Source organism: Halichoerus grypus, chromosome 1, assembly GCF_964656455.1.
Source record: "Halichoerus grypus chromosome 1, mHalGry1.hap1.1, whole genome shotgun sequence".
In the NCBI taxonomy this organism is placed as follows: Eukaryota; Metazoa; Chordata; class Mammalia; order Carnivora; family Phocidae; genus Halichoerus; species Halichoerus grypus.
The window spans coordinates 165206983-165230344 of record NC_135712.1 but is presented as its reverse complement, the minus strand read 5'-3'; the positions used below and the strand labels follow the sequence as shown (position 1 = coordinate 165230344).

The window sequence follows — 23362 nt, the reverse complement described above, 5'->3', positions numbered from 1 at the left end:
CGGCGCCCCAGCCTCAGCCCCCGCCGCCGCCTCGCAGCGAGCAGCCTGGCCGCCGCGCCACCAAACTTTCCCCGGAGCCGGCGCGGGTGAGTCAGAACGGAGCGCGGGCAGGGCGCGGGCAGGGGCCGCAGCGGGGCCGCAGCGGCGGGGCGAGGCTGTGCGCGGCCGTTGGGTCTGGGCATCCTTGCGGAGCGGCGGGAACCCCGGGCGCGGGGTGGGCGCACTCGGGAGCTCCAGGGACCCCGGCGGCTTGGGGCGGGTCCCGCAGCGCGGCTCGCTGCAGGGCACCCTCCCTGATACACCGTCCTGGCGCCGCGCCCCGACGCGCAGACACCTGTGGCTTCCCCGGGGTATGCCCGGGTGCGCGCCCCGAGCATCTGCCTTCGGGCTCCGGGGCGGAGAGGGCGAGTCCCCAGCTTTTCCAGAGCTGCCCCTGACTCTGAGTTTGATGCTAACCGCAGTCCCAACCCATCTGTTGAGTGCGTTATCTGTGCCAGGCGCTGGGCATCCATTACCTCTTGGGATTCTCCCTGTAACGCCAGGAACCGGGTATTATTACACCCATTTTACAGAAAAGGAAACTGAGGCTTAGAGAGGGAAAGTTGTGTCCAGGAGGGCAACCAAGTCAAGGAGAGAGCAGGGGTTTTGAGTCCCAGTTGGCCTGACCCAAACCACTTAATTGCACGCGGGCAAGCCCAGGTTCAGCGTCACCAGGCGTCCAGTATGGGAAGGTCAAGACCACGGCCAGCGGTCTTCTGCGACTAAGCTGCAAGCCCAGGAGGGACAGACCACCTCCTCATTGTACCTCTCAGAGGATCCTTTGGAAAAATGGGTGGTCATGACTGCCAGGGCATGGATTTTGGTGGCCGAAGAGCATTGGGGCTGCTCTTTCAGGGCAAGAGTGAGAGGGGACCAAATTCTGGAAGTTGCTCTAGATTTTTCTGGAAGGAGTCAGGGAAGTCTGGAGCAGGAGCTGGAGCGCAGCAGTCCTTTATGGAAGCCACTTTATCTCTCTGGGTGATTACCGCCCTCCTAACCCACTCCCCTGTCCCACAAGAAGACCTCCCCCCCACACACACATCCCTTAATCTCTTTGAGGTGTCCGCTCAGCCTGGCTGCTGGTAGTTCAGAGATGCTCCAGGCAGGGTCGCTGTTCTCCGGCAGGGGCCTCCCACCTCAGACCTGGAACCTGGCATGAGGGGACCAGTGCTTGTCTTACTGTGTAAGCCTGACTGGAAGATGCTGGGACAACTCATTCCTTGATGGGGGGTAGGCCCCTGTGAGTGGAGCACAGATGGAGTGTATCTCCAGAACATGAAAGAGAGGGGACTTGGGGGTCTGATATAGCCCCATTCTTGGCAGCCAGGAAGCAGCATGGACTGGGAGAGGGAGAGAGAGAGGACCGATCATAGTGTCATTATGCATTATCCCATTTAGTTCTCACAGCAGCCTTACAAGATAGGCACTGTTATTACTAGCCTCATTGAGCAGTTAGTCTGTTGAGGCTCAGAGAGGTTAAGTAACTTGCTTGAGTTTGCCCAGCTGGTCTGTGGAAGAATTGGAATTTGAACACAAATCTTACTTGATTCCTTCCAGATTATCAGTGAAACTCAGGCTGCAGATGTGACCTTAGGTCCCTCCTGCTTGTGGCTGGCAGCAGCAAAGGTAAAGAATAGGGTCCCTGATGCCTGTGCACCATTCTCCTTTTTCTCTGATGGGTGTCCTGCACGAGGCCTGCTGCTGAGCGGGTTATCATTCACAGGAATCCCTGACAGCCCCATGTAAATACGCTAGTATGATTCAGGGCTGGCTGGACCCTCATCTGAGCCCAAGGCTGTCTGAGGTTGCCTGGCTCTATCAAGAGGTATTTCCCCTGGAAGAGGGAGAGTCTGTCACAGGGGAGGGAAAGCCTGGTACCATTTTCAAGTGTGATGTAGAATCTTTCCAAGGCAAGAGATGGGCGAGCACTCCCCATCCATGATTTCGGAGCTGATGGAGACTGGAGCTGCCTGCAAAGGAGCCGGCAGCCCGGGGGAGACTGGGCAGTCCTGGGCTGGGAGTGGTCCCTCCTGGCCCTCGGCTGAGTGTCCAAGGGAGGAAGAACTTATATCCGAACCTCCTGCCCCTGGACTCTCTCAGAATTCCATGTTTTCGCTTTCCTTTTCACAAGCGAGTTGTGCCTGGTAGAAATGGGTGGTCTTTCCTTAGCAAAGAGGAAGGATAGCAAAGAGAGCAAAAGTGTGGATCCTGGAACTGGCTCAAATCCCAGTGCTGTTTATAAGCTCTGTGGCCTTGGGCCAGTTGCTATACCTCTCTGTTCCTCAGTTTCCTCATTTCTAGAATAGGAAGATTCATAGCACCTTCTTCACTGGGTTGCTGAAAGAACTGTGTTCATATGCACGAAGCACTTAAATGGGGGCATGTAATACGTAAATGTGCTGTTTAAAAGTTGGTTGTCATGATTGTTAGTATTAAGGTCAAACAGGCCCAGCTCTGTATCCTGGCTCTGCCATCTGCAAGCTGCCTCACCAGTGCAAGCCTCTTGCTTTCTCATCTGTCAAGTGGAAGACATAAGTGTGTGTCTGGGAAGTCTTAGTGTGGTCCCGGGCTTTAAATAGCCTAAAACCCAATGTCTCGGGGCCGACTTATTGAAACTTCTGGCACTCTGCAGAGTGCAATCTCATGCAGACGCTGAGCGTGACCACAGTTATCACTGTTATGGTGAACCTCATTCCTTCACATAGTAGCTTGAACTTTATACTTTGGCTTGGTTCCACGGGCCATGGGTTGGGGAGAGTTTTCTCACTTCTCTATGGGTAAGGAAAGGGTACTTCCTATCTTTCAGCCAGGCTCTCTCTTCATGATCATTCTCAAGTCCAAGCATGGGCCTCTCAGTGGTTGTGGGATGGCAGAGGATAGGTTTGAAATTCATTTCATAAGGTGTCCTGTTCTCACCAAGGTAAAAGCCTCAACAGAACACACCACTCTGCCTTTCAGATTGTCCTACTGACTTGGGATATTTTGTGCACCTTCCAGGTGAGTGGACACATCTAGATTTCTGAAAATTTTGTCCCTTAAAGACAGAATAGTGAAGTTAAAAAAAAAAAAAAAAAAAAAAAGCTCAGGGCTAGAAACCCAGCCCTTTGAGCTGAGTAACCTTGGGCATTAGTCTTTTCATCTGCAAAATGGCCACTAATCATATTTCCCAGTGTCTGGTTCTCAGGAATAATGCCAAGATGGAAAAGCAGAGAAAAGAAGGAAAAAGGCAGATAGTATAAATGGCAAAGAATTACATGCAATTGTAAGTAATTCTCATTAGCATTCAGGCTGAGCATTAGCTGTAATTGCTCCTGATCTAAGATGTTTTATCTGAAAGATATACCTGGCAGAGGATCATTCAAGCCCCAATCACCTGCTGCCCTCCCTTTCACAGTGACGCTGAGCATTTCTGAATCTCGGGATGTAATTATAATAAAGCTCCCGTATCTTATTTATAAGTGACTCACTTCTGCCATTAATGGTGGCAGAGGACTCAGGCACACACTCATTGGGAACAATGCTGCTGATGCTGTGGGAGGGGGGGCCAGGATGCCTCTCCTCTTTTATGCATTCATCTTCCCTGCTGTAATTCTCCAGTGATAATGCACAAGGATCACATGGGCCAGGATCGAAACTGACAGCTCTCAATTTGTGTAGCAGCTTGCATGGCAAGGCCCGTTGAAATTTGCCTCTGCCAGCAGAATGGATGTTAGAGATCACTACATTACAACAGAGAGAATGGAGTAGAGGAGGTTGAGGAAGACACCTCCAGAGAGTGGTTAAAAGCGTGGACGCTGGTGTTCAGTAGGCCTGAATTTGAATCTTGGTTCTCCCAGCTCATTAGCTGTGGTATGACTTTTGGCCATCTTCCCAGCTAGACTATCAGTTTTGATCGAGCAGGGTCCATGTCTATCTTATTCACCACGGTATTCACAGCTCCTAGTGCATAGAAGGGGTTCGTGTGGCCATGAGAGACGATGGACTCTGAAAAACAAACTGAGGGTTCTAGAGGGGAGGGGGGTGGGAGGATGGGTTAGCCTGGTGATGGGTATTGAGGAGGGCACGTTCTGCATGGAGCACTGGGTGTTATGCACAAACAATGAAGCATGGAACACTATATCTAAAACTAATGATGTAATGTATGGGGATTAACATAACAATAAAAAAATTTAAAAAAAAGAAGGGGTTTGTGTGAATGTCCAATGAATGAAGAAATGGATACATGAATGACAAGTTGCTTGATCAAGCCTCAGCTTTCTCATCTGTAAAATGGAGTTAATATAGCACCCACCTTGTAGGTTGCTGTGAGTACTGAATAAGGAAATGCTACACACAGGATAAGCACTCAGCAATGCCCTTGATGACAAATTGATGAGCAGAGTCTGCGGAGCGAGAACCTTTTTCCTACCCTCAGACCAACAAGAGTCAATAATACTGGTCACAAGAATCCCTGTATTTATACAGCACTCTACAAAGTGCTTTCATATCCATTGACCCCTAACAACTAGACAGAATGGTTCTTTCTGTTTTACAGGCGAGGAAACAGGTTCAGAGGGGTTTGTAGAATGTCCAGAGTCACCCATTTAGAAGTGGCAGGAAGTAGAATATAAGCCAGTTTGCTCTGATCTGCTGCCTAATACTGTGAGCTCTCTGTTGCCCCACTGGAGGCCGGAAGGTGCAGTATTTAATCTTCCATGAACATGGTATCTCTCTTCATTATTTAAGATATCTTTAACTTCTCATGGTATAGTTTCCTCATTTTCCCTTGGTGGTCTTGCACATCTTTTGTTAGATATATTCCTAGTTATTTGATATTTTGCATGCTATTATAAATGATGTATATATATATATTTTTAAGTTAATGTTCTATTGGTTATATTTTGGAAAAATATGTTTGCATTTTATATATTGATTTTGTATCTAGAAATCTTGCTATGCTCTCTTACTAATTAAAAAAGTGTATTTGTAGATTCTTTTGGAAACAATGTGTATAGAATTGTAGGAGGTGCAAATAACAGTTTTTCTTCCTTTCCAATACTTTCAAGTTTTATTTCTTTTTTCTTTTTCTTTTTTCCTTGCCTTATAGCCCTAAGACTTCAGTACAAGAATGAATTAAAAAGGGGATACTGGGCATCTTGCCCTTTGTAGTTCTTACAGAGGAGCTGTCCACATTTGATGATTAGGTATGTTTAGTCTAGGGTTTTGGTAGATAATTTTTTTTTAAAGATTTTATTTATTTATTTGAGAGAGAGAATGAGATAGAGAGAGAGAGCATGAGAGGGGGGAGGGTCAGAGAGAGAAGCAGACTCCCTGCTGAGCAGGGAGCCCAACGTGGGACTAGATCCTGGGACTCCAGGGTCATGACCTGAGCCGAAGGCAGTCGCTTAACCAACTGAGCCACCCAGGAGCCCTTGGTAGATAATTTTTATCAGATTAAGGAAGTTCCTTTCTAATCCCAGTTTGCCACTTATTCTTTTTCTTTCTTTTCTTCCTCTTCTTCTTCTTCCCCCCCTCCTCCTCCCCCTCTTCCCCCCCCTCCCCCCCGCTTCCTCCTCCCCCTCTTCCTCCTCCTCTTTCTTCTTCTTCTTTTTTGGTTATAAATGGACATCTGCATCTGCTCAGATAGTCACATTTTTCTCTTTCAATCTATTAACATGGTGAACCACACTGACTTTTACATTTCTGGAATCAACCCAACTTGTGTCATCCTGTAGTATCTTTATTGCTGGATGATTTCTGCTCACTTTTTTGTTGAGGATTTTCACATTATGTTTTCATGAGTGAGATCTACTGGTGATTTTTCTTTCTGGTGCTTACTTGTCGGGCTTTGGTATCAAGGTTATGCTGGCCTCGTGAAACGACGTGGGCAGTGTTCCCACTTCTTCAGTCCTCTAGAAGAGATTGTGCAAGCTGGGTGTTGTTTTTGTGGAGGATTTGGTGAACTCACCAGTGAGGACCCAGAGGATGGAAGCTGAAGAAAAGGGTGGGGAGAACAGCTGGTTTCGGCTCTGTCCAAAGTGGAACTTCCTAACAGGAAGAAGTTCAGACTGCCTCAGGTAGAGGTTCAGGGACTGTGAACCCCAGCTGTCCCAAGTGCTGCGGGGAGAGACTAGCTTTGCAATCAGGGATCCTGGATGAAGGGAGTTCAGCCCAGGGTGAGAGTCTGATGCCTATGAGCTCCGCTTGAGTGTCCTCCTGCTTCTAAAATCGCCATGGCTGCAGACAGTGTGCTCACCGTGAATTTAGTCACTGGTGCCCACAGATGGAGGGACCTGCCTCCGCAGACCTTTTGTCTTCCAGCTGGTAGGAGAGGCTTTCCCTCTCTGTGATATCAGTTTGCCTGGAGTCCCTGGATCGGGACCTGGGACCACAACCCTCCTGCTGATTCCCCCCTCCCCCCTGTCCCACTGGGGTAGTTAGATTTGGGCAAAGCTCTCAAGCCCAATCTTCCCTCCATCTTCTTTTCCCAAAGCGCCAAGGCGCTGTGCTAATTTGGATCATCTCTCTTAATCCCCAGAACAATGCTATTATCCCCATTATTCCCGTTAGGAAAACAAGGTTTGGGGTCGTCATTATCTCAATGGTTTCCTATTTCACACTAAATTATCCTTCTCTAGGCTATTTGAGTTTGGGTGTAAGATAAATGTGTGTCTTCATTTGCTTTTCACGTCTCTAACCTGCTGCCCCCCTCCGGTTTACAGCAGCTTTCTTCCCTTCCTCGCCCATATGCCACCTGTTTCAGGCACTAATGCACCGTGTAGGGTCAGAGGCAGAGCCGCAACATTGCGCAGCTCCAGGGGGCCACCAGGCACATGGTCTCCGATCTTGGGCATCAGGGTGTATGACCTGGAAGCCCTGCCATTACTAGCAGGTCTCTTTCCGGGCTGTATGTTCTAATGTTGAACTTTCTGCCAATTCTAGCGGCCGAACAGCTGCCAGGATCGTGGCGGGAAACAGGGCAGATGCCGACCGGGCATAGGAAAGTGGTGGGGACGGTGCCGCGATGCTCTGATGATTATCTACGTACTATATGTTTTAAGAGCTGGCCAAGACGTCTGCTTCCTTTGTCTTCTTTTTCTTTTCTTTTTTTCTCTCTTTTATTTTTTTTTTATTTTATTTATTTATTTATTTATTTGACAGAGAGAGACACAGCGAGAGAGGGAACAGAAGCAGGGGGAGTGGGAGAGGGAGAAGCAGGCTTCCTGCCAAGCAGGGAGCCCGATGCGGGGCTCGATCCCAGGACCCTGGGATCATGACCTGAGCCGAAGGCAGACGCTTAACGACTGAGCCACCCAGGCGCCCCTCTCTCTTTTATTTTTTAATTTTTCATTTTTTTATTTTTTTCTCTCTTTTAAAGTTTTCTAGGCAATTTTTGCTCGGCTTATTCTTTCTGAGAACTTTGTTTACTAGCTGGCTTTTCTCTGTTCCTGGAGAAAATCATCATTAAATAAATCCATCCTGCTGTCCCTCGCCCCAACCTCTGTGAAACACAGTGCGTCGCCAGCCCACACATGGGGTCTGGAACATCTGCCAATGTGACTGTTGATCCTGGGCCGAGGATGGAAGCCTCACTTTCTTTCCTCTGTCTTCCACGCCTAGCTGCCTGAATGGTGGGTCCACCCCGATGGGCCCAACATGGGCCTCTGGTGGATCTAGTTTCAGCCTCCTTGGGGAAGGATGGTCTAGCTTTTTGAAGCACCTCCCATGAACTCTCCAGAACAAATTGCGGGGGAAACCGTGAATTCTGCATTTAAATCAGATCATCACAATCTCTTGAAAACAAGTTCCTGTGAGACAGAAAGAGAGAAAATGTAGATAAATTTAGTCGGACAAGTCACACTTGTCAATTTAGTTTATGGTCAGAGCAGAGATCCCAGGGCCAGATGACGTAGGTTCGGACTCTGGCCCCACCACTTGCCAGAGTAGGTCCAGGGCAAACCATCCCATCTATCTTTCCTTTGATCCCCTCAAGTATAAAGTGGGGTAGTGACAGTAGCAACTTACAGCATCGCTGTGAGTAATACGTAAGTCATGAAGTTCAAAAGAATTAATATTTGAAAAGGATTTACCACAGAGTCTGGCAACTCACAAATGTTTAGAAAATAAACCAATTAGTAAGTAAACATATTATGGGTTTCTTCTCCCCTAAGAAATTGGGAGTCATTTTGTTCCAAAATAAACCCCACTGGGTTTTAAAAGTTGAAATGGTGTTAATCCTATGCATCAATTTCTGACCCTCCTTGTGTGATTAGTGTTTTCGGCATGAAGATATTTTCTCAGATTACACTGGAAGCTTCTTGAGGGCATGCTGTATGCCACTCCGGTGAAGTGCTCCAAGGTAAGATTCTTTCAGAAAGTGCTAGAACCCAGAGGTAGTGGGTTTGGTGGCAGTAGTTGCGGTTTCACATCCGTGCCATCCATCAATAGTTACCTCTTTGGCCTCAGAGGAAGCATCGTAACCTTCCTGGCATCTGCCTGGTTTACTGCTATACCCGCAGTGACTCCATTAATTAGCCCTGGGCGCCTAGTAGGTGTGCACTAAAAAGTTATTGGATGAAGAAAGTAAGATCACAGCTAGAGCCTTAAAGACAAGGGTGTGCCCTGATCACGTGGACAGCGGCGGACACCACCAAGATGGCGAACGTACCTGGTCCTTCGGAGCATTCACACACCCAAAAATGCTTTTAGGCATTTCAAGAGTAGTAAGAAACACTGAACAAAGATGGGTTCTTTTTCATAGTTATATCAAGAAAGCAATCAATATTTGTCCATTACTGATTGATCGGTTCTCCCAGCCCCCAACACCAGGCTTGACTGAGGCCCTGAGGAGCTCCATTAACAAGTTGGGAACAGAGGGCAGGGTTTCTCCTGCTCTTCTCTCCTGTGGGGGCTGGAAGGGGTCGATACATAGCATTGCTTGCCTGGCTTGAGTTCTGGCCCGACTGAGAGTTCTGCCCAGCTGGGCAGCTGGAGAACAACATGTCACCGTTAGCACGGATTGCAGTGACCCTGGAGGGTTAAGGCTGAAGGCCACAACTGGACAGTGTCCCCATAGGGGCGCAGCCCCTCCTCCTTCCTGGTAGAGAGCCAAGTCAAACGTATGCTCCCTGCCAGCAGGTTGGCTTCTAGGGGAAGCAGAGAAGGGCATGAGTAATACTTGCCTACTTCATCTCTGCAACTCACTCATAAACATCAACCTAGGGGATGAGCAAATGAGGAGGTGGGGAGAGGCCAGGGGTATGAAGCTAGTGAAGCTCTCATTACCTCAAAGGAAACGTGTGGAAGGAAATAGGACAAGATGCCTCCAGAGAGGTAGGGAGAGCCAGGGGCCTCTGACACCTGCTCATTATGTAGACCAGCGGACTCGGACAGAAAGAGAGCCATGACCCTTCTGAGCCTTCCCATCCAGCTGAGCAAGGAAAAGAACTGCCATCTGTTTAGAAAGTACACCAGGCCGGGGCTTTCCATTCATTATGTCACCAGTTCCCTCAACAGTCCTGTCAGATAAGAATGAGTGTGCCCATTTTATAGATAAGAAAACTGAGGTCTGAGACGTTGACTAACTTATGCTACCGTGGAACTGGGGAGACCAGTAAGGAGGCTACTGCAGTCATCCAGATGAGAGAGGATGGTCACTTGGACCAGGAGGTGGTGGCAGTGGGGAGAAGGGGACAGACTGACACTGTTCTGGAGCAGATGCATTAGGACAGACAAGTGGTTGAATGTGGTGAGTCTGGCTGGGGCATTACTTGAGGACAGTGTTAAAGCAGTGCCGTCAGGTAACTCATGGGTTTTTCTGCTTGTTTCTCGCATTTTGGGTAGAATAGACATGATCCTTCTGGGCAGAGATTATTCAAAGAATTAAGAATTCCACAGGCACCACATCTGCATATCTCAGCGGAACTGAAACTGATGATCACTCGCTCTTAATTGGAAGTGCTAGCTGGAGCATGCTGGGAGAGAATGAATGAAAACACACAGGGGTGAGGTTGGGGCCAAGGGAAAAGACGCTTGGGTCTGTAAGAGGTCTTGTAAAGAAGGGGGTCCTGCATACCCCCTCCTGCATTTCCTGCCTCTCTCAGTGTTGACAGTTGCTGCACCCACTGCCCTCTCCTGTTTCCCGGAGCCCAGCCCCCTCTGCGGCACCCCCATTCCAGCCTGGGCTTAGGCCTTCCCTCCCCTCCCCAGAACCCCCTACAACACCCTGCTGCTTGCCGCAACCCCCCCCCCCCCACCGAGGCTCTTTGCCAGGCACAAATCTGATCCTCTCAATTCTCTGCTCAAAATCCAATGACATCCTCTGTAGCCATTAAATAAAATGAAACCCGAGCATCACAACTTGAAAGATGTCCATGGTCAACATGTCATTAAGTGAAAAGAGGGTGTGGCAGGATAGCTCTGACAGCGTAGGATGGCGCAGTGTAGTGGTCAAAAGCATGGGCTCTGGGGCCATACTGAGTTTGAACCCCAGCCCTGCCCCTTGGCAGCTGTGTGACCAGGAGCAAATTCTTAATGTCTCTGTGCCTCAGACTTCTCATCGGAACAATGGGAACGACAGCAGTGCTCACTCCCAAAGGGTTGAGAGGGCTAAAGAGGGGCTTAGCCCGGTGCTTGGCTCCTAGCAGCACTCAATACATGCTGGTCATTATCATGGCCATAACTGTATATGTTCACATACATTTATATGCACCTCTCTCTCTTTTCATTTCATTCTTCAGAACTTGGATTAGAAGTCTCCTCTTCCAGGAAACCTTCCCTAAACACTGCCCCCCCCCCCCCCAAGGCTGGGCTAGGACTCTTCTCTGGACTCACAGCTCCCCCTGGTCTTACATCTACCACACATATTACTCCTTGTTGTAACCATCTGTCTCCTCATGGCTGTAAGCAGCCTGAGGACACAGGCTGTGGCTGGCTCCCCCATTCGATCCCTGGTACCCATCATAGTAAGTGTGGGGGCATAGCAAACCCTCAGAAAATACTTATTGAATGAATGGATGGGTGAATGAATGAATGTGTACAGGGCTTTGAAACAGAAGGTTTTGATGGGTAAGGTGTAGAGGAAGGACATTTTAGGCAGAGGGAAGAGCGTGAGCAAAGGCACACAGGTGGGAAGGAAGGTGCACCCTCTGGGAAGAGTAAGTGAGCTGGTTGGGCCACATCGTAGAGTGTGATCACGGGGTGATAGAACGTACTTAAGGTCAGAAGGTAGGTAGGGAGCCCAAGAAATGTCCTGTGTAAACAAAAGGGAAGTAGATATAATGAGGGTGGGCACAGAGAAGGAACTGATCTATGGGGGGGTGGCATCATGCCCTTCTGTCATTCATACACTGATCCCCCAGACTGGCTGTGTCCTCAGCATAACATAAAATAAATACCTGCTCTACCTGTCTCTTTCTACCTCCAGACTGTAAACTTCGCAAGAGATGGAAATGTATGTTTTCTCTCTCTTTTTTCTAAAACTCTTCTTGCCCACAAAAATCAGCTCTTTCCTGCTCCATACCTGCTTTCCTCTGCCACATAGGGCTATAGACATAGATTGTGTTGTGCCTTCTGATATCTGGATCCTAGTATAAATCACTCCAGTTTTTGTGGGAGTAGAGGATTTAGAGCTTCTCTACTTAATCAAAAACATCCATGTGACCCTGCTTCCTTTATGGAGTTCTTGTATCAAGCCAGCAACAGAAACAGACTTGCAGTTCAGTCCTGGGTCAGAGGCCGACTTTGATCTTTTGACCAGAGTTCCTGCAAAAGACAAAGTTCTCTCTTAAGTCCTTGGGGCTGCATGGAATCCTTGCCAAACCCAAACAGGCAGGGCTACCTGGCTTCAGCGGCAGAGGTGTGGAAAGGTAAAGCAGGAGTAGGAGTCTGTTTGTGGGGATCGTGCCCCTAACTGTGTGCTGGGGACGCTGCAGTGGACAGACAGACACACCACTGCCTTTACAGGGTGGTACAGGCGCTGGACAAGTAACAGTGAAACAGGATGTGAGGTTCTCAGATGGGAAAGTGCAATGCTAAAGGAGGCTCTGAGAGGCTAAGTGACTCGCCCAAGGCTGCACAGCTAGTTTAGCCAACCTGGCATTTGAACTGAGATCCTCTGTCTTTTTTCCTTAGTGCCGAGAAGCCCCTAAAAGTAATTACCCAGAACGTTTTAGAAATTGCTCAGCGTAAGGCAATCCTGACTCTTCGCTTGGTATCTCAGGTTACATTCCTCCATTCATTTCATCCCTCTATAAATATAAAAAGTGGATCTTTCTAGGTGTGAATTCCAGGCTGGGTAGCAGGAGTCAGTCACAACACTAAACCCTGGGTTTCCTGTGTGGAGAGCTCACTGATACCAAGAGATTTCACTGTTTCCTTTCTGTTACAAGCAGGAAAAGCAGGCAGGCAAGTAGGGAAGAAAACTCAAGCGGACATTTGGCTCTGCAGAAGGAAGCTGGGAGCTTGAGTAAGGGAGAGGGATTTGGACGCCCGAGGTTTGGACACCCCGGTTGCCCCGTCAGTGCTGAGTTCCCTATGGCGAGCTCACCGTGCCAGTTCTGAACACCCAGGGCTCTCTGCGTCCTTGGTCGCTAGGGGAAACGGAGCGTTTTCCTGGTGAATGCATCTTACTCCCTTTCATCCCAGACACAGAGCTCTGTGTGTATCTGTGCACTAAATGTTACTTTGTAAATACTGCAGTGGAGGGCGGATCTCAACTTCGATGCTTGTTACTTTACAGTATTGCCCTCACACATCTCATTGGCATCACCTAATACAAGGCACGGGTAATAATGGCACGCACTGAGCATCTACTGTGTGTCTGACATCGTGCTGAGCACTTTATAGTTGTCAGCTCATCTGGCCCTCTAAATAGCCTCGTGAGGTCAGGACAGTTGTTGCCCCTGTTTTGATGGTGAGGAGCCCAGGATCACACAGCCAGAAAGTGGAGGAACTGGGATTCACAGCCAGATCTGGCTCCCAGCCCCTGTTCTTTACCATGTTGTTTAGGGGAAGTTAGAGTTGCAAGGGACTCTCCTTCCAAGGAGCGACATGAGCCTGGCAGAGGGACAGGGACTGGCCCAGGGTCACCTCCTCTAATGACAGAGCTGGCTCTAGAACCCAGGTCTTATGGCCTCTGCGGGCACCACTGCTGGTTTTGGGCAGACTGTTCTCTTTCTGAGACTTCCCACATCAAACCTAGACTCCAAGCCAGAGTTCTGTCCATGGGCCCTTTGCACACTGGTCTCATCCACGCTGGACAACTCACCCTTCCCCAGACGCTCCTCGTCGCTCCTCGTCACCGTGACTTCACTGCCACCATACCTCCCACTTGCCCTGCCCACTCAAGCCCTAAGTTCCCACTGTTTGGTATACTTCAAACAAGTGAGTTTTATTCTGGGTTTTTTTTATTGTGATAAAATATACATAGCAAAGTGAGGGAATCTTAGGGTTTGTAGATTGAATCTTAGTGCCACTGTTTAAAGGAAGAAAGAAAGGAAAGGAGTCGGGAATGCTTGTCCTGAGTTCCCCCTTCCATGGTGCCTCTTCCAGGAAGCCTTCCCTGTTAGCAGGTTCTTTGGGGTTACAGTGACCGGAGATGCACCCTGGGGTGTATGGTCTGCCTATAGTGGGATGTGAGAAAGACAAAAAACAGTGTCACCACTGTCAGGTGACAGTACCACGCCCCACGGGGAACTGGAGGGTCATTCGGATCCACTGGAGACTCACTAGCCTGTCCTGCGCCTGCAGCAGGGTCCTCTGCTCCCCTCTCTAGGACGGGGACAACGCGGGGCCTCAGCAACCTGCTCCTCGGCTTTCGCTATTCCTGCTGATGCCAATGGATTCTTCTTTTTGCTCCACAGCACCTTTCACTCATTCAGCAAACATTTATTGAGCATCTACTGTGTACCAGGCCCTCCTCTAGGCACTTGGGACACTCAGCAGAATGAAGCCGACAAAGATGCCTGCCCAGGTGGAGCCTCTGTGCTGCTTCCTGGGTTCTGCTGGCACCTGATGTCTGTTGTGTCATTGTTTCTGTGACCTCCTGGCTTTGGATGTTCATCCTCGATTTCTACCAACTGCGGCTGCTCTGTATGTTTCACATTCTACATGTTGAGAGGCAGACTTATAGTTGGGGTTAGTCAGTATCTGGTTGTCCAGAAACTTTGCCCCAGACCACCCCACAGATAACCCATGAATGACTGTCGAGGACTGTTCTGGGGGCTAAGATACAGGGAAGAACGAGCTGAAAGGTGCTGCCTTCTTAGAGCTTATGCTCTAGTGGGGGGACAGGCAGGAAAGACATCAACAAGTGAATATAAAATGCTGTGGTGAAAAGCAGTAAGTGATGAGCAGGGTGGGAGGATGAGGGGTGTCCATTCACATAGGTAGGCAGGGTAGCATCTGAATCAAGTGAGGAACTGAAGCATGCTTGTATCTGAGGGAAAAGGCTTCTGGGCAGAAGAGACAAACAGCAAGGCCCTGGGCTAGAGGTGGTTTGGAATGTTCTAGAAAGAGGGAGGAAGCCTGAGTAGCTAGAGTAGAGTGTGCAAGGGCAAGTGTAGGGGATCGAGTCAGAGCCACGGGGCCAGGCATGCGAGGCCTCGATGGCCATTGTGAGGACCTGGCTTTTGTTCAGAAGACACTGGGAACCTTCAACGACATGAGCAAATGTGTGCTAAAGAGCATCATGCTGGTTGCTGTGTGGGCGATACACTGAGGAAGGGAACAGTGGTGGCAGAATGACTCCAGGGAGGCTAATGCCATCATTCATTCTGAGCAGGGCCCTAGCAGGGCTCCTGGTGCAAAGTGGGTACCCAATAAATGAGGGCCATTATTGTTAGGAACACGGGAGGTGGGGCAGCATGCAAGGGACACCTCTGGGTTGGACTTCTCCCGGTGGATTTTGGGCAGCCCTGGGCTCTGCTCTGGCCAGAACCCTGGGGTTGGGATATTTCCAGTTGGAAATGGAGAGTAGACCCCTTTGCTGAAATCCAAACAAGAGTCTGGGGTTTGCCCCAACTTATTTCAGTCCTCACAGCCCCTTGGAGCAATGGAACTCACCGACCCCATTCTAGAGTCTCACAGAGGTGAAGGGATTCACTCAGGGGCCTGTGGCAAGTGGCAGACTTCAGGCCTGAACCACTGACCCGTGGCCAAGAGGCAGAGCGGTATAGCGATTAAAGGCCTGGGCTTGGGGCCTAGAGAAGTCTAAGTTCGAATCCTGGCTTTGCTCTGTGTGATCCTGACCATGTCCTTTCCCCTCTCTGTGCCTCAGTTTCCTTAGCTGTAAAATAGGACAATACCAGTTTCCTTGCTTGGTTGGGGTGAGGTGTAAGGGAGGGGCTGGGTGTCATGTCTTGGACAAGACCCACACAGAGTAGGCACTCAACAGCTAAGACCTCTCCTCTGTCGGCCCCAGGCCTGTGTCTCTGTGGCTCTTGCCTGGCATCCCTGCCAGCATTTTGAAGTAGATGCCTCATTGCCACACGCTGTCATGGAAACCAAGAGATGGGGGAGTAGGAGAAGCCTAGAAGAGGTCCAGGGGGGAGGGGACATCATTCCCTTGCTCACCCTCTGGCCCACCTCAGCCAGCTCATTGTAAGAGCGATGGCTCGGAGGAACAGAGTGGGGGCGGGAAGCGAGGCCGTGATGGAGGAGACACAGGCTGGCTGGGCTCAACTGGAGGCTTTGTTCCTGTAGGGAGTATGGCCCACAAGGCACCAGCTGTGGGGCCAACCCGCAGCCACCTACCAGGCCCCCCAGGGCTTGGGCAGGCCGAAGCCGGGATGTGACTCGTTCTGGAATCCCTTATCCACCGCTGTTCTCTCCACCCCCTTCAAGAAGCAGTACATTCATTGTCTTGCCCTTTGGAAACAACCTCCCTACCGTACCTCTGTCAAGTCAAAGCTGACAACCTTCTGGCTGTTTCTGTGAACTGATATCACAAATGAGTTGCTCACTGTCTTGCAGCAAGAACAGCTCCATTTGGAGACCTAACCCCCCTATCCAGCTGCCCTTCAATGATTAGATCCCTTTTGACACCTTGTCTCGAGGAAAGTGTCCCCTTCCCCCTTCTCCATACCCCAGCCCTCTGGAACTCCATCCCACAACGCCTACTGCCTCCCCCTCCCCCAGCACGTGGACACTGTGAGGCTTCCCCTCCCCTATTTAGAATGCACACTGCAAGCCCCACAGCTTTGGAGGAACTCAGCAGAAGGACCCCAGGGCTTGGAGTCACACAAAGCTTGGAATCCCCACTTGCACACCACATGACAGGTCAGCGGCCCCCGGGAGTCCCAGTTTTCTTGTCTGTTCAAGGGCGGTTGATAGCTGGATCTGCCTCACAGGACTCAGTGAGTTAACCCAGGTGAAGCAACTGCAAACTGCATTACCATTATTATCTTCACACCTTTCTTTAAACTCAGGAGCAAGGAAGGAAGCAGGAAAACAAAAAATAAAAACAAAAAAAACCCCAAAACCCACTTCGTTTATAAAATTAAGTGTTTTCTCTTTAAGGTGGAAAGAATCTGCTAAACTCTTTCCTTGGAGGAGGTGTTACCAGCTTGGGATCAGTGCGCCAGACATTTATTGCACACCTCCTAAATGCCAGGCTCCGTGCTAGGCGCTGAGGAGACAAAGGGGGACAAGGCACGATCTGTGCTTTTGAGCTTGCAGCATGGTGGGGAGGGCAGACCCGTATCCACTCAGTCTCCATGTAATAAGATATGTGTTATGGTCTAGATGGACGGAAGGCTCACAGCTGCACAGATGTCGGTGGGGTTAGGCTGGAGTACTTAGCTCAGCCTAAGGGTGTGCCCGCCTAGTTTTCAAAGATGAGTAGGATGTAATTCAGCAAAATGAGGTAAAATGAGCTTACAGGCAGAAGTTACGGTCTCAGCCGAACAAAATAGCATTCCAGCCAAATAGCATGGTGTGTGCAAGAAACCATAAGGAGTTAGGTTTTGCCAGAGCATAAAATAAAGCTTACAGGCACGGGGGTGGTAGGAGATGGACACGCCTAGACAGAGAAGCAGGATCATTAGGGATTGCCTCCCTTGATTTAACCTAGAATCTTCTCATAGCCATGAGTGAAAGATTCAGGGTTGCCAGAGACCCAGTAGGCAGGTGGAAGGGTTTGCGTTGCCCATTTATTCTCTGGAAACTTGCCCTTCGTGGAGTGGTCCTAGGACTGGCAGCAAAAACATAATGTGGGAGCTTGTTAGAAATGCAGAGCCTCGGGCCCCACCCCAGACCTGCAGAATCAGAATCTGCATTTGAACACAATGACATGTACGCACCTTATAGAATGAGGTGATGCGGGGTCAGGAAGCATCCGGACCTCACCAGCTTTGCCTCCAGATCCATGGCAAAGGTGGGTGTATTGCTCTTCAAGCAGTGCAGGACCCCCGAACAGGCATGTGTCATTGGTCTTAGATGAGGACTAGGAGGGCATTGCCCCAACTTGGGGACTGCCCTCCAAGGGGACATGTCTGAATGCCTTTTGCCACCTCCCTGGGGTCTCTTGCCTGGTCTCAAGCAGGATCAAATGGGACGTATCAGTATAACTTTCTTACTTATTTGGTAAGGAGAAAGCTTTTCTCTGTTCCTTATTAAAAAGAGTCTCCAAAAATAAAAGCTATGTGGACAGGAGATGAGGCAGGTGCTACTTACTTGGCTTCTTCCATGACATAGTCTATCTTCGAGGATGGGGTACCTAGACCTTGTGCATGCCACTTTTATAGCCCCTTTGTTCATCTACGTGTTGAGAAAGGAACAAGGACTACAAAGTCTGCCATATCTCCTAGGACCCTGAAAATCAGGCCAAGCGATTTGGACTTTTACCAGGGCACTAGGGAGACATTAAGGAGTTCCAAAGAAGGCAGTGACAGAATGTTGCTGATTGAAAGGCCACTGAGCCAGCAGCGAGGAATTGGCAAGAAAAGTCTGGAAACCTCAGTGCAGAGGCTGATGTCAGGGTCCAAGTAAGAAAAGATCAGGCCTGGGTCTGGTCAGGGGCCCTGTTTAGTGACACTGCACCAGCCCTCAGAGGGCCCATACTTTTTCCTGCTAAGTGAGTAATGTTGCAGGAATTCTGAGTTCATAGCCTATCTAGCCTCCTGAAGACAGAAGCAGCTGCTGAGTTTGAAGCAGTCACTTAGAACTAGCTGAGAATAAAATTTGGAACCCTCTGTGTGTGATATGTATCCAGTGAGGTCATCTATTTAGAACCAGACAAGTTAGGAACTGCTGGCTGGACTCTTGGCCTTCCCTGGGAACTCCTCTGGATTCTCACACCGGCCCCTGGGGTGAACATGGAAGGGCCTGCTGAGGACTCAGGACCCCTGGGCCCAGCTGAGAAGGGAGAAGAAGAGAGAGAAACAGAGCCTCAGAAGTCCTTCTGTTATCTTTGGTGAATTTTACTAGGAAGAAGGTAGAACAGCGTTTCCCAAAGTTGCTCTGTGGAACCCTGAATAGAAGGAGCTTCCATGGCTGCATAAGTCTGGGAATGCTGCATGTCATATCCCCTTCTTAGGGATTCACAATGTGCAGTAAAGGATGAGGACTTTAGGTCAGACAGAGCCTGGCTTTGAATCTCAACTCCGCCATTTACTGTGATCTTGGGCAGTGAACTTCACTTCTTGGGTTGATTCAGTCTCGTCTGCCAAATGGGAATAATGGCAGTACCGATGACGTAAAGTTATCATGAACATAGCACCTGTCTTGCACATTAGGAAACACTAAATGAAGGATAGCTGTTAAATTATTATATTTTTAATAGCATTAAGTTATTATTTATAAAAATTTATTTTGAATATAATAATTATTATTGTCTTATTATTTTACTTTTAAAGGCTCTGAGAAATCCTGCAGTAAAATCTGCTTGACTTTGTTTAACTTAAAGTTTCTGAAATTTATTTGATTTTGGAGTCACGTTTTTCATATAACATACAGGACTTTCTAAGGAATTCATGCTCTGTGGGACTCTGGGAAATACTGATTTTTGTGTTTGGGGAACATTCTGGGGAAGCCAATGTCTCTGAACCAAAATCCAGTCTAAATATGAATCATTCTGGGTGTAGAGTTGTGTTTCATTCTCAGTTCATTCTCTACCGCCTCTTCCCCCAAGTTGTGACTCAGGAAGAAAGGCATGGGCTAACCATGCCAGAGTTGTAGGGCTAGCAGGATGGGGTGAGGCTTGCGAGTCTAGCCCAAGCCTTGGAGAACTCCTACTCATCCTTCAATACCCAATTCCAATGTTAACTTCTCTCAGAAGGCTTACCACCTTGCCCGGGCAGAATTCATTGGCCATTCCCTCAGTGAGAAAGTCCATGGCCTCTAGAGTGAATGTCATACTCAACATGGACCACATTTAACTATAGTTATCTGTTACATGATCGTCTCCTCCCGGCTAGACCATGAACTTCTTCAGGGCAGGCATCCATGTGAGTGTTATCTGGGTCCTCTGAGACACTTGATCAAGACCAGATTTCCTTCATCACCTTCTGAATTCCTAATGACTCAGCCAAAGAGAGGAGGCCATGAAGAGATGGCCCTGGGTCTTCTGAGGCTGGGAGAGGACATCTCCTCTCTGACAACTCTGCTGGTTCCCAGTGTCTTGGGGGAAGGAATCAGTTCCCTCTGATGGCCAAATGCATGGTTCAAGGCCTGCCTGGGGCTCCTGAGAGCAGAGGCCAGGAAGTAGGAAATGAAAACTGGGTTTACTGAGAGGAATAGAGAGCAAAGGTCAGTGAAAGAGCAGAGAGACCCACCGAATGATGATAAGAAAAGCCAGCTCCCAGGGCCCTCTCCAGAGTTTGTATGCCATGAACTGTCACTCGGTGGCTTATGCAGAACTAGTTGAGGGTTCTATGGATGCCTAACCGTGGGAGGACCACAGCTGTCTCCAGCACTCTGAGGCTGACATGGGCCTGGTGCAGAGGGGCCTGGCTGATCCTGGAGGCTCAGGGGCCAGAGCCGGAACCTGAGAGGTGGTTCCTGGCTGGTCCCCACAGCCTACGGACTTGGCACAGGGCATTCCAGAGCCCCAGCAGTGGTGGGAAAAGTGAGGAAGGTGAGCTCAAAGCCAGCGCAGAGACTGGAGGAGCTTTGGACAATAGAACACGCTCCACCCACACCACCCAGGGCAGCATTCAGTAGCGAATCAGGCCTCATTCACACAGTCCCAACAGGGGGGTCTTGGTCTCATGGTTCATATGGATCTCTCTCGGTGTCTGGAGATCAGGATGCTGAGCAAGGCCAGAGGAAGTGGCGGGTGTGGTTGAAACACTAAGGCCTGGTCACAGCTCAGGGTTCTAGCTGGGGAGGATTCCACGGAGAAACAGCAACAAGGACATAATGGTAAATCAGTTCCTTTCGTTACTGAGCACTTAATTTGTGCCCTTCCACAGTCAACCTCACTGAACCCTCACTACAACTCTTAGAGGTGGCTATTTTACCCCCATTTTGCAGACAAGGAAGCTAAGGATCAGCAGGATTATACAAATTCCCCCAGGTCATATAACTTGTGAGCAGTAGAGCTGGGTTTCAAATTAAGTCTTTCTGCCTCCCAAACCCTGGCTCCTATCCTTCGCCTCTACTGTCTGCCATCCCAAGGAAATGGGAAAGATTCACAGTTGTATGGACTAGACCAGGGGTTCAGAATCCCTCAGACCCAATGCTCCCTTTTATTACCAGAAGTTTTCGATGCCCTCTTTACCATCCTGAAATGCAGTTCAAACATAGATCAATCTATCTACAAATACTAAAAATAATAGTAGTAACAGTAGGAATGTAATCACCAGAATGTAACTCATAGAATGTAATGTACATTACATTAATGTAATTAGTAGAAACTAATCTTACGGTAAAGAAGTAATGAAAGGAAAACCATTTATAATGTACTAATAATACAGGTTTCACTACTTAAATGCTTGGGCATGCCCACACTCGAAGATTTTCTGAGGCAGACAGATGCCTGCAGCCACATCTAGAATCAGGGAAATGCACAGCTACAAATGCAGGTGGATGTAGGTGTGTTGAGTTGGCAGATCAAATGCCACCAAGTGATTCAACCCATGGTAAAGCTCCGTCAATTTCAGAATGTATCGCCTTCCCTCAGTTCACGTGATCAGAGCAATACTGGACAGTTCAGAGCAGATTAAAGCCATGCAATGAGTTCTTGTGTGTGTACGTAAATGGAAGTAGAGGTTCTGGATTTAGATAATTATAAACATGTGTTTCCATCTACAGATAGTCCAGGGAACCTTTGAAAGGTAGGCAGGACAAAGGACAGTGCTTGTTGTATGGGACTTCACCGGCCACTGCCCACGAAATGCCAGTTGTGCCCTCCAAATCACCGTCATAACTCAGAACACCCCCTCCATGTCCAGAGGCTCCATTGGTGATACCCCCAAACAACACCACCGCCACCACCTGTTGAAAGCCACTCTTCTAGGCCAGCACAGTGCGGTGGTGGGGTCTAAGGTTTAGAGAAGTACACGGGCACCACGATTCCCACCCCACCACCTGGGCTATGCATTGCAGGCCTCTGGCTACAGTTCCAAGTGCCACCTACTGGTGAACCTGAAGGTGTCCAGTGTCTCAAGCTAGCTCAAGGACTGGGCAGGATAAGCCCATAGCCAAGGAGGAAAGGAAGAAAAGAAATGAATGAATATTGAGTGCTTGCTGTCAGCTAGGAGCAAGGTCATCCTGTTCGTGAGGGGTGAAGCCAAGATTCAAACAGGACCAACTCCAAAGGGGATACTCTGTATTATACTTTTTAAAATTAAGGTTGTAATGTGAGAGATTAATATAATGGGAATGTCAAGATAGTGATATATACTCCAGAGCACAACCTGGAGTCAAGTACAACCCAGTCCTGATATTCATCAGCTGAGTAATTTTGAAAGGGCACTTCCCTCATTCTTTTCTGGTGAACTATCCATCCTTCAAAACCCAAGTGCAATATAACCTCATTTGTGAATTATCCCTAGCTCCTCCAGGATGAGGGAGTAGTCCCTCCTCTGAGCTCTGTGCTCCCATCATTAACTCACCACAACACTTATCACTCTGTGTTGTGATTCCTGCTAGTGTCTGTCTCCCCTACTCGATGATGAGCTCCTTGAGGGCAGGGACCTTGTTGGATTCCTTTAACACCTCCACCCCCAGTGCCCAACACAGCGCCATCCGGGTGCATCACAGGCATGAAAAGTGCAGAATTTATGTTTGATTGAATCAATTCACTTTGCCTGCTAAGTTGCTCACAGAGCAGACCCTTCGTGCCGGGTGACTAAGTAGAGCGGGTCACAGTCACCTGGGATTTATAAGCTGTTTATGGCTTCCCTTTAAACTCAGCAGCTTCTCAGCTGGCACAGATAGAGACAGGAGTCAGCCTGTCCCTGTGGCACTTCAGCCTCCCTCTGAAGAGGTTTATCCAAAAGAGTTCCCTCCGTGGGGGTTCTTGCAGACACTTCTGCTTGCGGCAGGTGTCTCTGTTATCTGGGCCCCTCCATGCCCACACCAGAGCTTCCAGCAGCCACGAAGAGGTGGCTGGATTGCATTTAGACCCAGGCCTCAGAGGAAGGAGGTGCCGTCCGCCTGCCCCTGTCATCGACCTTCAGCACACAGCCCTCTGCCTCGTACATACTTCATCCTCTTGTCTCCTGTGGGGGTCAGGTTCATGTCCTCCCCAGACTGTGACCTCTGGGTGCCGTCCCCCTTTCCTTCTGGGTCCAGCCTGTCCTCCTCGCCCCTGGGGGCCTATACAATTGGTCCATTCCCCAGCCTAGTCTATGGGCGCATCCCTCCTCAAGAGGGTGCCAAGGCCATGGGCTTTGGAAACAGACCTGGTTTCAAATCCCAGGTCCCTTATTTCCCACCTAGGTGCCTGAAATGGACGGTATTGGTGATCTACCATATCTCCTTTACACTTTCTGTGCGGCCTCCCGCCAACTCCCTGCACTTCCGCTCCAAAGGCACGCACTGGGGCCCTCCCTAGACCTCAGTTACTTTCTTTTTCTTTTTTAATAGCCTTATTAAGACACAATTCACATACTATATGATTCATCCATTTAAAGTGCACGGTTCAGTGGTTCTCAGTATGTTTACAGAGATGTGCAACCATCACCATGATCTAATTTTAAAACATTCTTATCACCCTGCAAAAAAGCCCCTACCCATTATAGCTACTCCCCATTTCCTCCCTCACCCTAGCTCACCCTCTGGCCTCTGACAACTGCTAATCCACTTTCTGTCTCTATGGATTTGCCCATTCTGGACATTTCCTACAAATGGAGTCATATATATGTGGTCTTTGGTGGTATCTGGCTTCTTTCACTTTCAC

General features: G+C 49.1%; 1 protein-coding gene across 2 annotated transcripts in view; it reads left to right on the top strand.

The window, feature by feature from the left end:
* Positions 1-23362, top strand: part of HRH1 (histamine receptor H1) — a 73425-nt gene continuing 50063 nt past the window's right edge. For both annotated transcript variants that reach the window (XM_036079892.2, XM_078075032.1), the window contains exon 1: positions 1-86. The gene's annotated coding sequence lies outside the window, so the exon portion shown is untranslated. The remainder of the gene's footprint in view (positions 87-23362) is intronic.